An 18,398-nucleotide genomic window follows, 5' to 3' on the forward strand; every position below is an offset into this window, starting at 1 on the left:
AAAAAATTAAATAAAAATCACTTCATCACTTCATATTCATTTGCTTTTTTCCCCTCAGTTGCTTTTATTTGCAGGAAAAATCTCCCAGTTTTGAGACTGGAAATACTTTTTAAGCATAATACCATTCTCTTGCAAAATATCCTTAGATTGGGGTTGGCATCAATGAAAGCAATGAAATAAAGATGTATCCTGGAGTTGACTGATCAACCACTTATCCCAACTATCCAATGATTAAAAATACTACACTGAATGCTTATTTTATTGGAATTTGACCAGTTTAAGTTGAAAATAACTGGGAAAAAAGTGAACCCCCCCTCACTGGTACGGGTGTTTTTCAGTTATTCAAGTTTGAAACAAAGTTGCGATTGGTCTATTATTTGAGCTCCCTTGGTATATAATACATTCCTTTGTCAAATATTTGGTATCTTTATGTCCTCCACCAAATTATGGAATATTTAAATGTGGCACTGAAGCTTAGTCATCTTTGATCTCTAGCTTAGCACAAAGCTTAGTAGATACAGGATAGAAGTTTGAATGACTAAATAAGCAAATATATATACATATATATATGAAATCATATGTATATATATGCATATATGTTATATATATGTGTGAAATCATATGTAGGTTGAAGGCTCTAAGTTAATATACATAAATATAATTAATAATAATATTTTGAAATCAAAAGATCTGTAATATAATTGACCCTTTAATTTCAGCTCACTTGTTTTTGTATTTGGGGCCAATGCCTCATTGTCAGCCTCCATTTAAACAACAAACTAGGATTTAATCTAGAATTATTTTAGTTTGGTTTTGCAGGCCTGCCTTGGTTCTTTAATGAGGATCTCTTTATCTCCTTCTTCCTCTCCCTCTCCCACATCCCATACATCTGGTAACTTTTCGGTCCTCATGGGTTTTTAAGGCCACTCTCCCATGTCCCATCTGGGTTTGTCCTCTGAGACATCTGCGTCCCTACTACCACAGGCCCACCATACGAGGACTGTGTGTTCTTACACACACTCGCAAAGACCATTGATCAGCTAGTCTGTCTTAACATAGCAATGAGTGATGATAGAATAAGGTGTTGCCTTAGACCTTTAAAAGCAACTGGAATCCAAGACCTTATTTTCATATTAAGTGGAGTTTGGCTTAGTGGCAGCAATTCCAAGCTATCCGAGAGTCCTTAGATACAAGTGTTTTATCCCAGGTGTGCCTTTATGTATTACAATGAAGTATCTTCCGACTTATAATTAAGCCTTACTTGAACGTTTTAATATGCACTACAGAGATGCTGCTGCTCACACCTATGGCATAAAATATTCCACTTTAGTAACACAGCACAGGACACCTGATTAAAGTGTGTTTCCCTGGAATATAGCATTAGAGTAAGCCACATTTCTGAGGTCATAAAGAACCCTGGGAAATCTCAGATTATCTACCTCGCTACTGCAGCAGTAAAACACAACTGTTATGCTACACTTAACGAATTTATTCATTAACATGATCTTTGTATGTTCATGCAAGTTCTACTCTTAATATCCAAATAACACTGAACGATGATAGCTAACCTATAGCAGAAGGCCTGCAGATACCTCTCCGATCACTTCAGCTGGAGATCTGCCTACAACAACACAGTTGGTTGAATTTCCCTACACATGAAGAAGCGATTTCTCATGGCCTAGTTTTAAAAACCCAGCAACCCAAGTATTTGGCATTGCCCTGGACTCCCTGTCCAGCTTCTTCTAAAGGGTTACTCTGCAGACGCTGACACCATCCAGCTGCCTTTCCAATACATGCCTGGGCAGTGAACAAACTTTAGCAGAAGTTACAGAGATTCTATGATTTAGGGTACACATTATAATAAATTCTAAATTTGGGAAGAGAAATTTGACCTAACCATTCAAATATTTTGGATGATATGAATATAATGTGTTTAGTAGATCTGATCCCTTTGGAAGATTAAATGGATATCATAATTATAACTTCTGTTATGATAATTTTACACATACTTTACTCATTATTTTAGTTTTTAAAAAAAATTTTGGTTATAATAAGACTCTCAGCATTCCTGTACAAATAACAATTTTAGTAAGCATTAGGTGCTAGCATTAAGTCTCAGAGAAGTGAAGAAATACTAACTTCTGTATTTTCTAACTGATACCACTTAATAGGTAGACTACAGATTTCTGTTGCAGATGCTTTTAGTGAAATATGTCAGACTTTTTTTAACCTGAAATATAAATAGTTCTTAAGGTAAAAGACAGTAATGGCGCTGTGTGTTTGTGTGTATGTGTGTGTGTGTGTGTGTGTGTGTGTGTGTGTGTGTTTCCAAAAGCTTTCTGGCATCAAGTAACAGTAAGTGGATTGTGACTATTTCTAATTTCTGGAAAAACATTTGGGTTTCCATGAAGGAGATGTGATATTCAATTACTAGGCTGGAAGACACATTTAGTTCATAATATGAAAAAAATATTTCTCTTTTTGGGAGTTAAAAATTTTAAATTACAATATAAAGCATCGTGCATGCTCTTCTAATAATGTAGATTTTGTTCAAGATTCTAATGGTATGTTTTAATGCAAAGAAAAAAATAACTACCACTGCACAGTGTTTGAAAGGTAGAAAAGCATTTTTCTTTTGTTTCTGTTGTTGTTTTAGCCTCACAACAAACTTGCCAAGTAGAGAAACCTGATATCAATTTTCATATTATACCTGGAGAGATCTAAGCACTGTAGAATTTGAACGACTTGCCAAAGGGCACAACATAGTACGTAAAGTAACGAATCTTGAACTCAGATACTTTAATTCTGTAGATTGCATTTTTCTATTACATGGGGTCTTGGAAATCATCTGAATCACTAGATTCTAATAAACATTTCAGATAGTGGCCATTGTTCTGCGTCTTCATTTGATGCAGACAAACTTCTGTTTCCATCAGCCTTGATAGCTGGGGAAGAATCCTAGGGGAAACAGAGTTGCCAGGAAGTTTCAAGCAGAAAAACAAAAGGCAACACCCTGGGCATTCAGATACATGCACTTGCAATAGGCAGCAGCAGATGGTGGGTGAGGAGGAATATTTGGTAAAGAAATATAAAAATTTGTGTTCTAATAAACAGAACTTAAATGCAATGCTACCCTGGCTCTATAAAACATCATTGTTACCAAGCATATCCTGAGACCTCTCAACTGAAAAAGACTGGAAAATCACAGGATTTCCTAAACAGACAAAGGTTCCGGGAGGATTGAAAATAATGCGTAACTATTTCTTTGTGCGTGTACCTGTGGGTTCTCGTGCAGGGGGTGGCTAGGAGATTGACTGAGAGGCAAGGGGGAGGAGGGAAGTTAGCTGATCAAAAAGAGCTTCATGAGCCATGTTAGGAAATGGGGAGCACTGACTGTCCTGAGCATGGGGTGGGACCGCTGGAGGCTTTTAAGGGGAGCTGGTCACCTTCTCACTTTTGTTTAAAATATCCCGCCGGCAGGTGTGTGGAGAAAACATTTGAGGGAGCTGAGATGGATAGCAAGACACTCATTAATAAGTCATTGTGATCGTCCAGAAGAGAATACAGGGTCTCAAAATAAGTCTGGGGCTTTGGGTCTGGAGAGGAGGACACAAATTCAACAAATATGGAGGGGACAAGACTTGGTGAAGATGAAGTCAGTTTTGAGCTGAAAAATCTGCCTTATAGTATTCCTACTCCTTCCCGAATGCCGTGTCTGCTCCTCCAGCAGACCTCCAGTCCTTGTGATCTTAGGCTCGCATTCACATTCCCTTGAACCTTCTGTTTGACCTTGTTCTAGGAGAGTCCTGCTGTCAGGGGTTACGGGGCATGCCTGGCTCCACCTGCCTTGCCGAGTGAGTTGGGTACTAAGTTTGGGGAATTCCATGTTAGCTTTTCTACCCCCTTCATGGTCACCAGGACACGAGCAGTCAGAGCTTACGATCCCCAGTCTGCCAGCCTCGGATTTCAAGGGAAGGTTGAATCACATCTGGTGTTGTGATTTTGTGTGAAGACGGGGTATAAAGGAGGGTCTGGTTATGAGTCTATCAAGTCAGATCTTTCTCTGGTCTTTTTCCAAGTCTTAATTTGGAAACTTATATAATAGTAGTATTCTTTTCATATAACATTTCCTGGTTATAATGCTCTATCTTATTCCCACAGGGAAATCAGAAATCTTTTTGTAAGTTTATGGGCTTTTAGGCACGATATTTATTTCTGATACGTTATTTGTCATTGCCAAGTTGAATGCCCAGGATAGCTCACCTATGCTTAGTCATTTTGAGGTAGAAGGCAAAGACTGTGCCAAGTGGTCCAGAGGAGTGGCTTCGTTATAAAACTTGGAAAAGTTTGACACTAAGTTCCAATTACAGCATTACTGTTTTTCTTGGCCTTGGTGAAAGTGATGACAGATGTGATCTGAATTAGCTAAAATTAAGTAACATGGTTTTGAGAAAATATTTCCTTAAGCCAGAGTGTAATTTTGGGTGAGAAACATCCTGTGCATTTTCCTTTGCCTTCAGTTTCCTGAATAATGTCACAGTTACTTCTATGAATGAGTTTCTTAATGTGGCATGTATCAAAATCAAGTAGGAACATGCCTTAGATGGCGAACTAGTTTCAAGAAGCATCATCAGTAGTTCTAAGCTACGGAGTACATTCAAAAAGACTGTGCATCTGTACTGAAATCATGAGGTTTACACACCTGGGAGAAACAGGAGAAGATTGAATATCAGAAGCCAAGAACCCTCGATCTGTTTGCTGATACCACTTTTTTTTTTTTTTAATGGAGCTGATTTGAGGTGTTAACATAAAAAACAAGGAATCTGATATAGATTCGAATTATTATAAACAGAGACAGTCTTGTGAATAAATAGTTTAAAGCAAACTCTTGTTTTCCTTATCATAAACCATCCTGGATTTTTCATTTTTGTTAAAAATTGAGGATTCAGGGGAGCGTTCTGGGGAAGTAGGGTGCCGTTTTGAAGGAACGTTGAGCGAATAACCACAGCTCACTGACAAGATGCCCAGACCAGGTCTGTCTATTTCACGTGCACTAAATTTGTTTTGAAACAATCAGTACGATGAGAAAATCACCTTGGCAGCTGGGATATGGCAAACCCATCTGGGCAGTCGAAATCCTGTAGGGTGTCCCGAGTTGTAATTTTTTTGTGCTGGGAATGAAGGGAGATAAGGGGTTTTGCAGCTAGTGGGAGTAGGTTTGCTTTCAGAGAAATGTAATAGGTTCATGTCCCAGCCAGAGGAAGAGCCAAGCCATGGTAACATCTCCAACCTAAGAACCAGACTGCATGTGGGTCTAGCAGCGAAGGGACACTGATATTTTCAGCACAGCTGTGTCCAGAAGAAACAAATACTGTGGTTGTCATTGGGGTTGTAGAATGCCAATTAACTGGATGCCTTCCTCCTTTAGCTTTTGAACCAATAGGGAAATGGGTGTTGAATCAACAGACATCCCTACGTGCCATCCCTGACAGAGCTAGCCTGGGGAATGCAGCAGGAATGCTGCCCACTCTTTTCCCACCGGGCAAGATTGCACACCTCGTCACAGAAACAGCACGTGGACGATTGCCTGGATGAGTGGGGCCTGGAGGTGAAGGTGGGAATCCAGTTCTCTGAGCAAAGGCAGGGTTGTGGGGAGACGACAGCATTCCCCTGCCAGTGCTATTTCAAAAAATAAAATTTAGAGGGGCGCCTGGGTGGCTCAGTGGGTTAAAGCCGCTGCCTTCGGCTCAGGTCATGATCCCAGCGTCCTGGGATCGAGCCCCGCATCGGGCTCTCTGCTCGGCGGGGAGCCTGCTTCCTCCTCTCTCTCTCTGCCTGCCTCTATGCCTACTTGTGATCTGTCTGTCAAATAAATAAATAAAATCTTTATAAAAAAATAAGATTTAGAATGATTTATGACCAAGATCTGATTTGTTTTCAAACAGTGATCTTTCACGTTTCACTTGAAGAAAGAAGTACACACAGAAAGGAAAGAGACTTAGTCATGTTTGTTTTATTAAGTCAAAACACTGAGCTTTATAAAGGGGGGGGTGATGAAATAAGAATGGGGAGGGTGATTCTTACAGAGAAGTGTCAGAAAACATAAAACACGTTCGGTGGGAACCTCAACCAGTTTGAATTAATCATGAAAAAGTTCAGAGAACTAAAAATTTGATTGTTTTAATTTAGAATTAAAAATTTTTCTCTCCTCTCTCACTGGGCCACAAAAATATGGCTGTAGTGTTTTTGTTCATTTGTTTGTTTGTTTTTTGTGGTGACTGGACCCTGATAACTGAGTCAGGGATGAAAGGGAGACAGAAGGAAAGGGAATACTAGAAGTCTCTTGAAGTGAGAAGGCTCGGAGGAGAATGTAGGAACTGGAACAAAGTGTAAATGCATGTTAAACTGGGCCCTGCTTAAAAAATGTCTTTGCCAGGGCACCTACATGGGTCAGTCATTAGACATCTGCCTTTGGCTGAGGTCATGATCCCAGGGTCCTGGGATTGAGCCCCACATTGGGCTCCCTGCTCAGCAGGAGGCCTGCTTCTCCCTCTCCCACGCCCCCTGCTTGTGTTCCCTCTCTCACTGTCTCTCTGTCAAATAAATAAATAAAATATTTAAGGAAAAAAAATGTCTTTGCCAACATACGTATCCAAGGACAAATGAGACTTTTCTTTTGGCCGAGAATCATTTTTGGTTCCTTGGGTTTGTTGGGTGTGATTACTGCTGTTGAGAAGAAGGCCTCACTCTCGGTAGCTCTACAGACCCCAGGTCATTGTAGGGACAGAAGAGAAACCCCTGCCCACATACTGCTGCTCTGGGGGGACATACCTCGTCATGGGACCAAAGTGCCTCATAAATATACAGTAGGGCTGATGTGGTTAAGATATGACTAGAAGCCCGCTCATTACATGTGCGTCTAACGCCTCACAGAGGGAGGCCTATCCAAGTTGACTGTTCTTCACAACCCTTGAGACGTGATTTTCCTCATGGTGTCAAAGTCCTATAAGCACAGATCACCTATACTACTGAGCAGTGTGTAGCCTTGTGGACTGGCCAGGACATCCCCCCTATTAATACCTCCTCAAGGACAGTTAATTGCACTGAAGCAATAGAAACATTAATTAAGTTGTGACCCCTTCATAGTTTTAACCCCATCCTGCCTATTTCTTCCTTTCCCTTCCTAGAAAAGAGGTGGCTGGTGGAGTCCAGCCTCAGGGGCGGATTTACAGTAGTTTATAGCAAAATATGCTGTGTTATTCGTGGAGTTTTATTTTGAGAACTAAATAATGTTGATATGATGATGACGGTATCTGGGCACTCACTAGAAATCTAATAAACGTCTTATCTCATGTAATAAGCATAGTCCAGTTCCAGTCATAATTATCAAGATATAAAGCCAGCTGAGATAACTATGAAGCTTTACATGATAATAAATTGTTGTTATTCAAATAGATTTACGTGCCTGGAATGGAAATGAGAGCGACCATCTCAACAGTTAGACACAGATCATGCTGTCTGAAGCTGCCTCTAATCTGAGCTGCGGCAAATTTCCCTCCGTGCGGCAGCAAGATTATTCTTAGTAAAGAGAGCTTGAACAGATGAAGATAATCATATGGTTCTCCTAAATTAAATCTGTTAAGAGTGCATAAAAGTGAATCACTGTATCTGTAAGTCTTTATTTGTCTCCATTGTTTAAATTCTATGAAATAGGACAAAAAAATCACTGCCGTCTGAATCCTGCTATCACTCTGATGTGCCTACAGCGAAGCTGTCAACACTTAGTAATATAATTGAAGGCATCTTGCGGTTTAGGAAGAGTTTGGGAACTGGAAATTGTGAAGAAATAAGCACATTGTTTGACATTGAATGCATTTAGCATGATGGCACCTTACATGAAGGGACTGTCAATAATGACAGTGATTGACTGTGTCAGAACTCAGCGGAGCTGTAATTCAGTGGACCAAGAGTTGTTTCCCTTATAACAATGCACTTTCTTTAAAGGGATGTGATGTTTTTTCTTGTAATAATTTTCTCAGAGGGGAAAAGTATGTTATTGAGTATTTGATTTTGAAATGCTTGCTTTTTGTGATATGAAATGCATTTTAGTAGCGGGAGGAAATGTGTTGTATGCCACCTCCTGCCAGATCATGTTGTATGAGCTATAGAGATACCCCAGCTCTTGGAGAAAATTTCCAAGGCCAGCTGAGATGTTCTGTTGAAACAGCTGTTTGAGCTAAGTTGGCAGCATCGGGTCATCGATATGAGCAGAGACACTTGCTCTGGTTAATTGCTGACGCGAGCAGCAGCTGCTTCGTATAGATCAAGAATCTCTTCTACTGGAAATGGCATTGTGTTTGGGGTTGTGTAAAGTGGGGTTGGCATATGAGTCCACCACTTTCTACAGTTAGACAGTGTAGGAATACACAAAGCTCTATTCTCTATGGCCTGTGATTTTTTGTAAAGTTCATTCATTATCTCTTTTGACCCTGAGACTTTATTACCCCCAATTTACAGATAAGAAAGTGAGGCATAAAGATGTTAAATTGCTTAGCCTACTCTCTAATGAAATTATGTCTATAACTTAGGTCTTCTGAGTCTTTGTCTTTTGGGGTGCTCTTTCCATGATCATGTTTTTCTCACACTAAGGCTATTTAGCAGCACCTTCTAATATTTATTGAATATTAACTATGTGTATAGTGTTATGTGAAGTACTTTATCTCATTTAACCATAAACCCTCTGATGTAGCATTAAAAAATTATTTTCCCCACATTACACGCAAGAAGCTGATGTTCTGATTCAGTGACTTATCCATCATTACGGGGCTGGTCATGGCAAAGGGATTTGAAATCCAGTCAGTCTGATTCAAAAGTACTAAGACATCATTTATTATCTGGACATTCCCATCCCTTTGAATCAGGACCTTGAATACTGTTACATTTTATCATATATTTTAATTGAATCATATTATCAAGTAGTGGTAGTAATGTTAGATTAAGATATTTAGGATTTTGCACAGAAGTAATGAACTATTTATGAATCAATTATCCATATCATCTTCTTGAAAATATATATTCCAGAAACCAGTCCAGGGGTTGGGGGTGTCTGGTTCTGTTTTCCAGACTCAGAGTCCTTCTTTCTCTCAGGGAACTTCTCTTCTTCCGTCTGATTCCTACTTGGCTCTCAGGTCTCATCTCAAATGATAGTCCTTCCAAAGGTTTAGGTCAAGGATCCCTCAAAGAATCCATATGTTAATTACTTGTTTAATCACTGTTGTCCTCCTACCTGGAAAAGTCTTATTCGATGTTTTATCTCCAGTCTAGCAAGATACCTGTCACATGTTAGGTGCATAATTTATCAAATAAATTAATGACCACAATGACTTAAAATTAGCGTCGAATGGATGTAATTTAAGAAATAGATGAGTGCATGTGGTGGTAGTTACGGATTCTAAAAAATCCTGAAAAATGTCTTTAGTGATCAGAGAAAGGACATTAAATAATTGGAAGCCATTGACAGATTTACACATGGGTGCAGATACTGTGCCCAGATGAAAAACAAGAGAGATCCAAATGGACTATCAGAGAACACTTGTAATTAGTGCTGTTTTGTTTCATAAACCATATCCAATATGGCACATTACTGTTCCATAGTATTTAAAATATTTAAAGACTTTTAGTAGAGAATGTATCAGCCAGGCATTTTGAATAAAAATGAAAAGAAATCTAAATGGGCTATATTGTCCGAAAACAGAGCAAAAAGCTGGGCGTGGAGTGGAGCCAGCACCAGCATGAGACAGCTTCCTAAGGGTGCTGATGCAGAGCGCAGGTGTAGATTCTCATTCAGTGAGTTGTCAGACCTAAATTTGACAAAGGGTGCCACGCTAGCTGTGTCCTTCAAACACCAACCTCTTCCAGTGAATCCGAACTCTGTGACTGCTTGATCTAAAGAATATGGTGGAAATGCCGTGGTGCTATGTTCAGGCTAGGTCTGAAGGAACTGGAAGCTTTGTCCCTTCTCTCTCAGGATTGTCACTCTTGGGAAGTACCTATTGTGCTGGAAGGAGACACCAGCAGCCCCTGGAAAGGCCCTGGTTAAGAGGGACCACAGATGGGAGCTCATTGCAGGGACAGCCATGCCAATGAGCCATTTGGAGAGTGAGCCCTTCATCCCCTAGTTGACTTGTTCAGGCTGACTATACACAGAATGGAATGAAGCTGACCCACCAAGCCCTACCCAGTCTTAGGACTAAGCTTATATTAAAATTTTGGCCGTGTTTTTTCCACAAGAGCAAGGACTTTAGATATTCCATTTTATAAAATAGAGAGAGATCCGTGTTTTCATGGTTAACAAATCAGTGTAAAAAATGGATACCCTGTCATGAAAATGTAGTAGTCTTTAAGATATGCCCATGTAGCTGGATATGAGAGCCAATTTCCTTACCAATAGTTCTGTGATTACCCCACACATGAACAAATAGTCAGCTTGGGTCTCAGAGCTCCCTAGGACATAGAATTAACAGATTTTCAGTGGGAATCAAGGTTGTTTTGTTTGTGGGAGAGTGCTCTGTAAACAACTCAGTTTTGTACTAATATAAGAAGATTTTCTAATAAGCAGAACTTGAATGCGGTGCTATCCGGGCTTTGCCACTACTTGTGTTATCCATTTTTCCCCTGCTGATTGGCTGGAATTCACTAAATCACTTGTTTTCCCCTCTTCTACTTCCCTTATAAAATAGTTGTAAGAAAGAGTTGATTATTATTGATATCCAAATCAGAGATAAAAATATTTATAAGGACTGGACATGGGGTCTTCTTGAGGTCTTTTATTTTCTTTAAGTTCTAATTCACCTCATACTAAGTCTCTTTTTGCTTTAAAAAATTTGTGGAAACAATTGGGCTAATATGTGAAGAGTGAGTCTCTCCATGTAGTCTGTAGTGGTCTGTTTTTTCTATGGGAGCGGGTTCCATTCAGGACTTGGAATTAGATATTCAGAGGCAAAAATGTGTAAGATGTTTATGCTCTAAGAAATCCTAGGAAATAAATTCAAGTTGGAAAAGAGTATATACATTAAGTAAAGCACAAGTGTATTCGCTTGATTTTTATGTACTAATCTCTTCAAATTTAACTTGGCCAGAATACATAGAAACTCACTTTCTGGTCACATTCAGTATTTATTTTGTGATATCTCCTAGGCTGTAATATTACATTCTCTACTTAAAATTTAAAAGAATGACTCCAGGGAAGTCTTTGAATATTCACATATTTCAACTGGAAGGTCTGTTTATGTCTTTAAAAAATAGCCTGAGAACTTGGCAACCAGAGTCACATATTGAATTTTCACTTCCCAGACTTTAATGTTATGAAAGGTCTTTCTTCTCTGCTGATATGGATAAACACAAAGGTGACCCCCAGTGATCTTCTACCTCTTGGTATCCTTGCTCTCGTGAAATCCCTAAATTTGAAAGTGGGTGGTTCTGGTGATTTCCATCCAGCCCAGAAAAAATGGCAGAGGTGATGATATGTCTGCCACCCCCTTGATCATGGTATACAAGAGTCCCCTTCACCACTTAATAGAAGTGTGCATCAGCAGAGACCGGACCCGACGTTGCCCTGCTGGCATGAAGTAGGCAGCCAGGTTGAGGAAACACACATGGGGAAGAACAGTGGGAGCCTTCCAGTCAGCGGGCAGCACAAAGCTGACACCCTTAGAGTAATAGCCGCAGGGAAATTAATTCTGAAAACACCCCAAGAGAGCTTGGAAATTGATGTTTCTCCAGTCAAGCTCCCAGATGAGAGCACAGCCCTGCCAACACTTTGAATACAGCCTTGTAGGACCCTGAACAGAGCTGCTGGCTCACAGAAATTGTGAGATCGTAGACATGGGTTGTTTTAAGCCACTGTGTGTGTGGTAATTTGTTACACAGGGATAGAAAACTAATAGAAGATACAATCTCGTACATGGTTTCTGAGATGACACATGAAGCGATGTATGTGGAAAAGCCTGTTAACAATAAAGACTTTAAAAGAGAAGAAAATTCTTACATGGCTTCCAGAGAGACAGAGCATAAGCAAAAAGGCCTCAGGAATGAATATATATTCACGAAATTACTTTCTCCCCCTCTTTTGCTTCCTTCTACCCATAAAAAAATAGTTTCAAAATAGAGTTATTGATAATATGGTATCCAAGGTCCAAGTGTTTGTGAGGTTAGTTTCTTCTGAGGAATCTCTTTGGTTTCTGGATGGGTTATCTTATCCCCGTGTCTTTGCGTGGCCTTTTTTTTCTGTGACTGTCCATGTCATAATCTCCTCTTTATAAGGACATCAGCCATACGGGACTAGGACCCACCACAAGGACCTCATCTTGACTTATTTCCTCTTTAAAAACCCTATTTCCAAATACAGTTTCATTCTGTAGGGGATTAGGACCTTGACATATGAATTTTGAGGGGACTCACTTTGGCTCATAAGCCCCTCCCAGATATTCCTCATGCCCCTATGTAGCCCATCCCATGCTCTGCCCCCACCCCGCAGCTACCACTGATGTGTCTGCATTTTGTATAAGTGGGAACATATAGTATGTTCCATTGCAGGTTTGGCTTCCTTCACTCACATTATTTTGAGAATTATCCATGTTACATTTACAAATAATATGATACTATTTGTTATAGAATAGTATTCCATTGGATGGAGATATCACATTTTGTTTATCTGTTCATATTTGGATAGATATTTGGGTGGTCTCCAGTTGATGGCTCTTGTGAATAAGCCTATTTCCGTATTTGTATATAATTCTTTGTGTAGATGCATGTTTTCATTTTTATCTTGGATAAATATCTAAAAATGAAATTGTCAAATCATTGATGGTTATATGTATAACTTTCTAAAAAAAAAAAGCCTAAAGGTTTCCAGAGGGGCTGTGCCATTTTGTATTTGCATCAGGAGGGTATGTGTGTGCCAGTTGTTTTACGTATCACCAATATTTGGTATGGGCATATTTTTTTTTGTACTATCTATATGAATTGGTTGCTTAGTTCCTTTGTAACTGGCTTTTGTAGCTATTCCATAAAATCTACAGGATAAAGGTTCCTTCTCTCTTTTCCATAACTGTATTATCAGGTTTTAAGAAATGTTCAATAAGTATTTGTGGATTGGATGAATATTTTGGTTAAGAGGATTTTTTCTTGGTTATTTCCCCTGCTCACTGTTTAGTGACTCCTTGTCGAGCCTCAGCTATACTCTGAGCACTGTCCTTAGCGTTATGAGAAACATAAGGTCTTTAAATCCAATGAGGGAAGGTGCCAGAACAATGTCTACTGTACGGATGGAAATAGATGATTTAAAAGAGTTACGAGCCACCTGCTTTGGAAAGTGACATAATCCCTGGGGAGTCGCTGGGTAATGGGGGAATTTAGAAAAAGTGAGAAATGCAAAATGCAGCGGGCTGAGTCAGGTGCCTTGGAACAGGCCAATTATTGCTTCTCTGTCTACTAAATTTAAAAAGTCCCTACTCAGGGACTTCTCTTTTGAGAAATAGGAAATGCTGCTTGCAACAGTTGCCATCTTTCATGTGCCAGGCACTGGGCAAACATAAAGAGAGCCCAGTGAAGGAGGTATTTAACCCCTCACTCTTCAGAAGAGGTGGAGAAAGGTAGAATGAAACTTGCTCAGGAGCCTAGAGCTAATAATTGGTAGAATGGAGGTTCAACAGGTCCCGTGAACTTTGAAGCTCCTTTTCTGTAACACTTTGTTGTGGACACAAAGGGAAAGAAAAGAAGGAGGCTGGGAGTGTAGCAGTTTAAAGACAGTTTTGCTATCATGATAGACTACAAGTATAATTTTCAAAATTATTTTAACCCCTTAAGTTTAATTATATGACTTTAATGTTTGTATAGTCATTCACAAGGATACACTAAATTCAACACATTTGTAACTGAAACAATTGGTAAAAGCATAGTTCAAGTAAAAGTACTATTCAAATAGCCCTTTTATTTTATTTTGTTTTATTTTTTTAAAGATTTTATTTATTTATTTGACAGACAGAGATCACAAGTAGGCAGAGAGGCAGGCAGAGAGAGAGGAGAGAGCAGGCTCCCCGCTGAGCAGAGAGCCCGATGTGGGACTCGATCCCAGGACCCTGGGATCATGACCTGAGCCGAAGGCAGAGGCTTTAACCCACTGAGCCACCCAGGCGCTCCTTATTTTATTTTTTTTAAAGATTTTATTTATTTGAGAGAGAGAGAGAGCACAGAAGTGGGGGGAGGGGAAGAGGGAGAGAGAAAAGCAAGCTTCCCACTGATGCAGGGAGCCCATTGTGGGGCTCAATTCCAGGACCCTGGAATCATGACCTGAGCCGAAGGCAGACTCTTAACTGACTGAGCCACCCAGGTGTCCCTACAGTAACCCTTTTAAAAAACTGCAAATGCCAAGATGTTGTAGTAACATTTTGGAAAACAAGATTTGCAGGTTTTTTTAGACAGCAATGTATATGCCCACCTATGAAAAGCAGGTTATGGAATTATTTAGATGGTTCAAGGGGAAAAATAAACCTCTTTTGCTACAACCGTTTGGATCTTGTCAAAGCAATATTTGGATAAGAATTAGCCACTTAAGTACCTTGATTTTCCACTTGATTGGACATACAAGACATAGCAAATGACTCACAGATTAGTCCTACAGTTTTTAAAAGTAAAATTTAAGACTCCTACTTTACAAATGTAGCCACTGCTTTCATGCCATCAAGTCATTTTCCTGAGTTTCTGATTTGCGTACACCCTATAGATGTGCTTAAATAATATTCTACTTTACGTTTTTCTTTTGCTGGTAATACTATTGGGAGAAATCCCCAAATGTCATCTCTAGTTGCAGCTTTCCACTCTTACTGATTCCAACAACTTGAGCCACTGTGTTCTAACAATACCTTGGATTCTACAGGCCAACGGCTCTCAGGTTTTAATTGAAGTAATTTCTCACTTGAGACCCAGAATACAGCCACTCTACAAACTGGTGACATTATATGGTGGCCAAAATGCTACCATAATATTTTTTTAAAGGGCTTTTCAATATGAACTTGGAAGGTATTTTCAACCATAGATCCCTCATTGGCACACTTTCTGCATGAAGGTACAGGTAATAAATATTTCAGGCTTCGTGAGCCGCATCGTCTGTGTTCTGTGCTTGCAGTTCAAAAGCAGCATAGACAACAGGTAAGTGAGCCACCGCGGCTGTGTTCCACTCCAGTCCCTTTGTTGACACGGAGACCTGCATGTCACTTACCCTTCATACGCCATGAAGACTCTTCTTTTTGTGCCTTTGAATCATTTACAAATTTACAACCAGTGTTTGTAAATTGGCTTTTGCCGTTTAGAAATAAAGACTAGGCCGGATTTGGTCAGCAGAGCATAGTTTGCTCATCCCTTCTGTAGAAGCTCAAATAATTTATGTATTCTCTTGGTCATATAGCCAGTATTGGGCAAAAGAAGGAGATTTTTTTTTAAAGATTTTATTTCAAAGATTTTATTTAAAATCTTTAAAAAAAGATTTTAAATAAAATGAAAGATTTTAAAGACTTTTTAAAAGATTTTATTTATTTTTTTGACAGAGAAAGAGAGAAAGTACAAACGGGGGGAGAAGCAGAGGGAGAGGGAGAAGCAGGCTCCCCGCTGAGCCGGATGCAGGACTCCATCCCAGGACCCTGAGCTCATGACCTGAGCTGAAGGTAGACTCTTAACCTTCAGGTGCTCCAGGTGCTCCAGGGAGAACATGTATTTCACACCATTCTGCCATGTGATTTATTTTTTTATTTTTAAAGATTTTATTTATTTACTTGACAGACAGAGATCACAAGTAGGCAGAGAGGCAGGCAGAGAGAGAGGAAGCAGGCTCCCTGCTGAGCAGAGACCCCCCCCCTCCCCCCGATGCGGGGCTCGATCCCAGGACCCTGAGATCATGACCTGAGCTGAAGGCAGAGGCTTTAACCCACTGAGTCACCCAGGCACCCCTGATTTTTTTTTTTTTTTAGATGTATTTCTACAGTTCTTTGCATCTGATAGATTAAATACATGGGGGGGTAGTTTCTGTCCTTGACACTGCTGTCATGTGATATGCAGTACTTTTTTAATCTTGTCATCTGGAGACCTTTGTGCTCCATATAAAGGCTATAAATTGCACATGCTTTCACCAGGCATCTGTTAAAATGCAAGTATGCAGCAATGAACCAATTAACATTTTATATTTTCTAAGACTAGAAAGGAGCAATGTTAAATTTTCTTTCTAATGGCATAAATGCACTGGAACATTTGTTTCAATTTTCAGGATGGGCATCACAGTAACATTCAATACCCATGCTATGAGTACTGTGGATAAACTAACTCATTTACTTCATTATGTTGGACTCCCGTATTCATTGGAATTCTGTTCGGTTTTATTACTTAGGCTATCTGGTTATGGTTTGAGATCAGAGAGGCTGATCATGACTGAGTTTTCTATAATTTCCTTGTACAAAACAAGGATAGATCAGATTAAGTAGTATTTTATGTGACAACTATAGGAATTGTTACATAAATGCTTTCACTGCTTTTTGGGCTGAAAAACTCAGGCAGGAAAAATAAGTATCTGTGATATGCACAGAGCGTCTCGATTCATCCTAGACTTTGAGGCCGGGAATCTTACTCTGAGCAGACATGCAAACAGGACCCCAGTTGTGCCTGTGATGATCAGGGAGTGCCCCTTCCCCAGATGGGGCTGGTGTTGGGTTTCTCTCTCACCATGGCATGTGGTCTAAGGAGGTCGGTGCTTCCTGAACAAGCCTCAGAAAGAATATTCCATATCGACAGAGCAAGGAAGCAACATCTTGGTGTTTAGTTAGTGGTTATCTACGACGAAATGGATTTCCTTTGCAACCAGGGACTCCCCCGAGCCTCAGGCGTGCTGCATTCACCAGCCACGGCGTGTCCTGCCTGAGACCAGACCACTAGGTTCTAAGGATGGGAGGCCGGTGTCCCGGATGCAAGAGGCCCGAGAAGCTGCTCCTGTTAGAAGTGGGCAGTGGTTTTGGAGAATTAAGAAGGAAAGGCCATGAGTCCCTCACGATTATTTCCTGATACCCTGTCTCGCTTCAGAAGGACTTGACAAGTTTGCAAGAATACGTTGGGGCTAAAAACAAGAAAAACTACATAGAATGAGGAAAGAGGGCAAGGGAAAGTAAATCGAGGAACGTGATAGGAAAGCAAGGGTAGTAGTAGTAAACCAAGACTTTATTATAAGCTATGTACACTTTCCAGAGCTAGGCCGCAGATTTGACTCCAACATTTCCCGAGTTGTCTAAAAATGAAAGAAACTTGATTCCTAATACCGAGAACCATAACCCCCAAGATGGGTCCTCGGCCAGGGTTGAGGTGGGAGGCGGCACTCTAGCCACGCTTGTCCTTGAGTCTCTCACGCTAAGTTGGGAAAGCAAGGCCGCTAAATGTCATTGAGTTCTAAGTGTCTGTCCTTTATCTCGCTTTTACTTCAATACACGTGTCGTCTTGATCAAACGGATATATGCGTATGTTTAAAAATCAAACATACAGATTGCTTTATAATAAAAAAATAACATCTTATGGGGGCAGGACATCTATCCCCCTTTCCCCTTCTCTCTCAACTCTACCCTTGCCGTCCAGTTCTTAACATTTATGACTTTACTGTTCCGTTGCCCAGACGTGTGTTGCGGCAGACATGTGTATTTGGTTCCACAATCCTCTGTCCATTTTCTTTTCTTTTCTTTTTTTTTTTTTAAGATTTTATTTTATTTGACAGAGAGAGACACAGCAAGAGGGAACACAGGCAGGGAGAGTGGTGGAGGGAGACGCAGGCCTCCTGCCGAGCAGGGAGCCCAATGCAGGGCTTCATCCCAAGACCCTGGGATCATGACCTGAGCCGAAGGCAGAGGCTTAATGACTGAGCCATCCAGATGTCCCCATCCATTTTCAACAGTAGAATTGTAAGGTTGAAAATCAAGTGGATGTTTCCATCGCTATGGCTACAGTGGATTGAAAATGCATGTACTATGCTTAGAGGCGCAAAGGAAATGAACTTTCTTATTCCCCATAACTGATGTGCTCTTAATTATGAACCCTGACCCTTCTGTGGAGCTGTGAGAACATGCCCTTGATGAAGAATCAATGTCACTGTGTCGTGGCTCCCCAAGATGGCGATTCTCCAGAAAGGCTTCCAGGACTCCGTGGACAGCCCTTCACACAGTATGGTTCATCCCCCCAACAGAGGGACAAGGCATGTGGCGCGATGTCAGGAGGAGACCACGGGCACAGTTCCAAGAGCCCTCTCCCAGCAGAGCCGCACAGGACAAGCTCATTCACTCTGCACCTGGGCTTTACTGGGGGCCAGTCAGTGTGCA

The 18,398-nt window shown here is 40.4% G+C and overlaps 1 protein-coding gene across 4 annotated transcripts in view; it reads left to right on the top strand.

Moving 5' to 3' along the window:
• PRKN (parkin RBR E3 ubiquitin protein ligase) overlaps window positions 1-18,398 on the top strand; it is a 1,287,019-nt gene that overhangs the window by 623,605 nt on the left and 645,016 nt on the right. The window lies entirely within an intron of this gene.

The sequence above is a fragment of the Martes martes genome (assembly GCF_963455335.1).
Source record: "Martes martes genome assembly, chromosome: 6".
NCBI lineage: Eukaryota > Metazoa > Chordata > Mammalia > Carnivora > Mustelidae > Martes > Martes martes.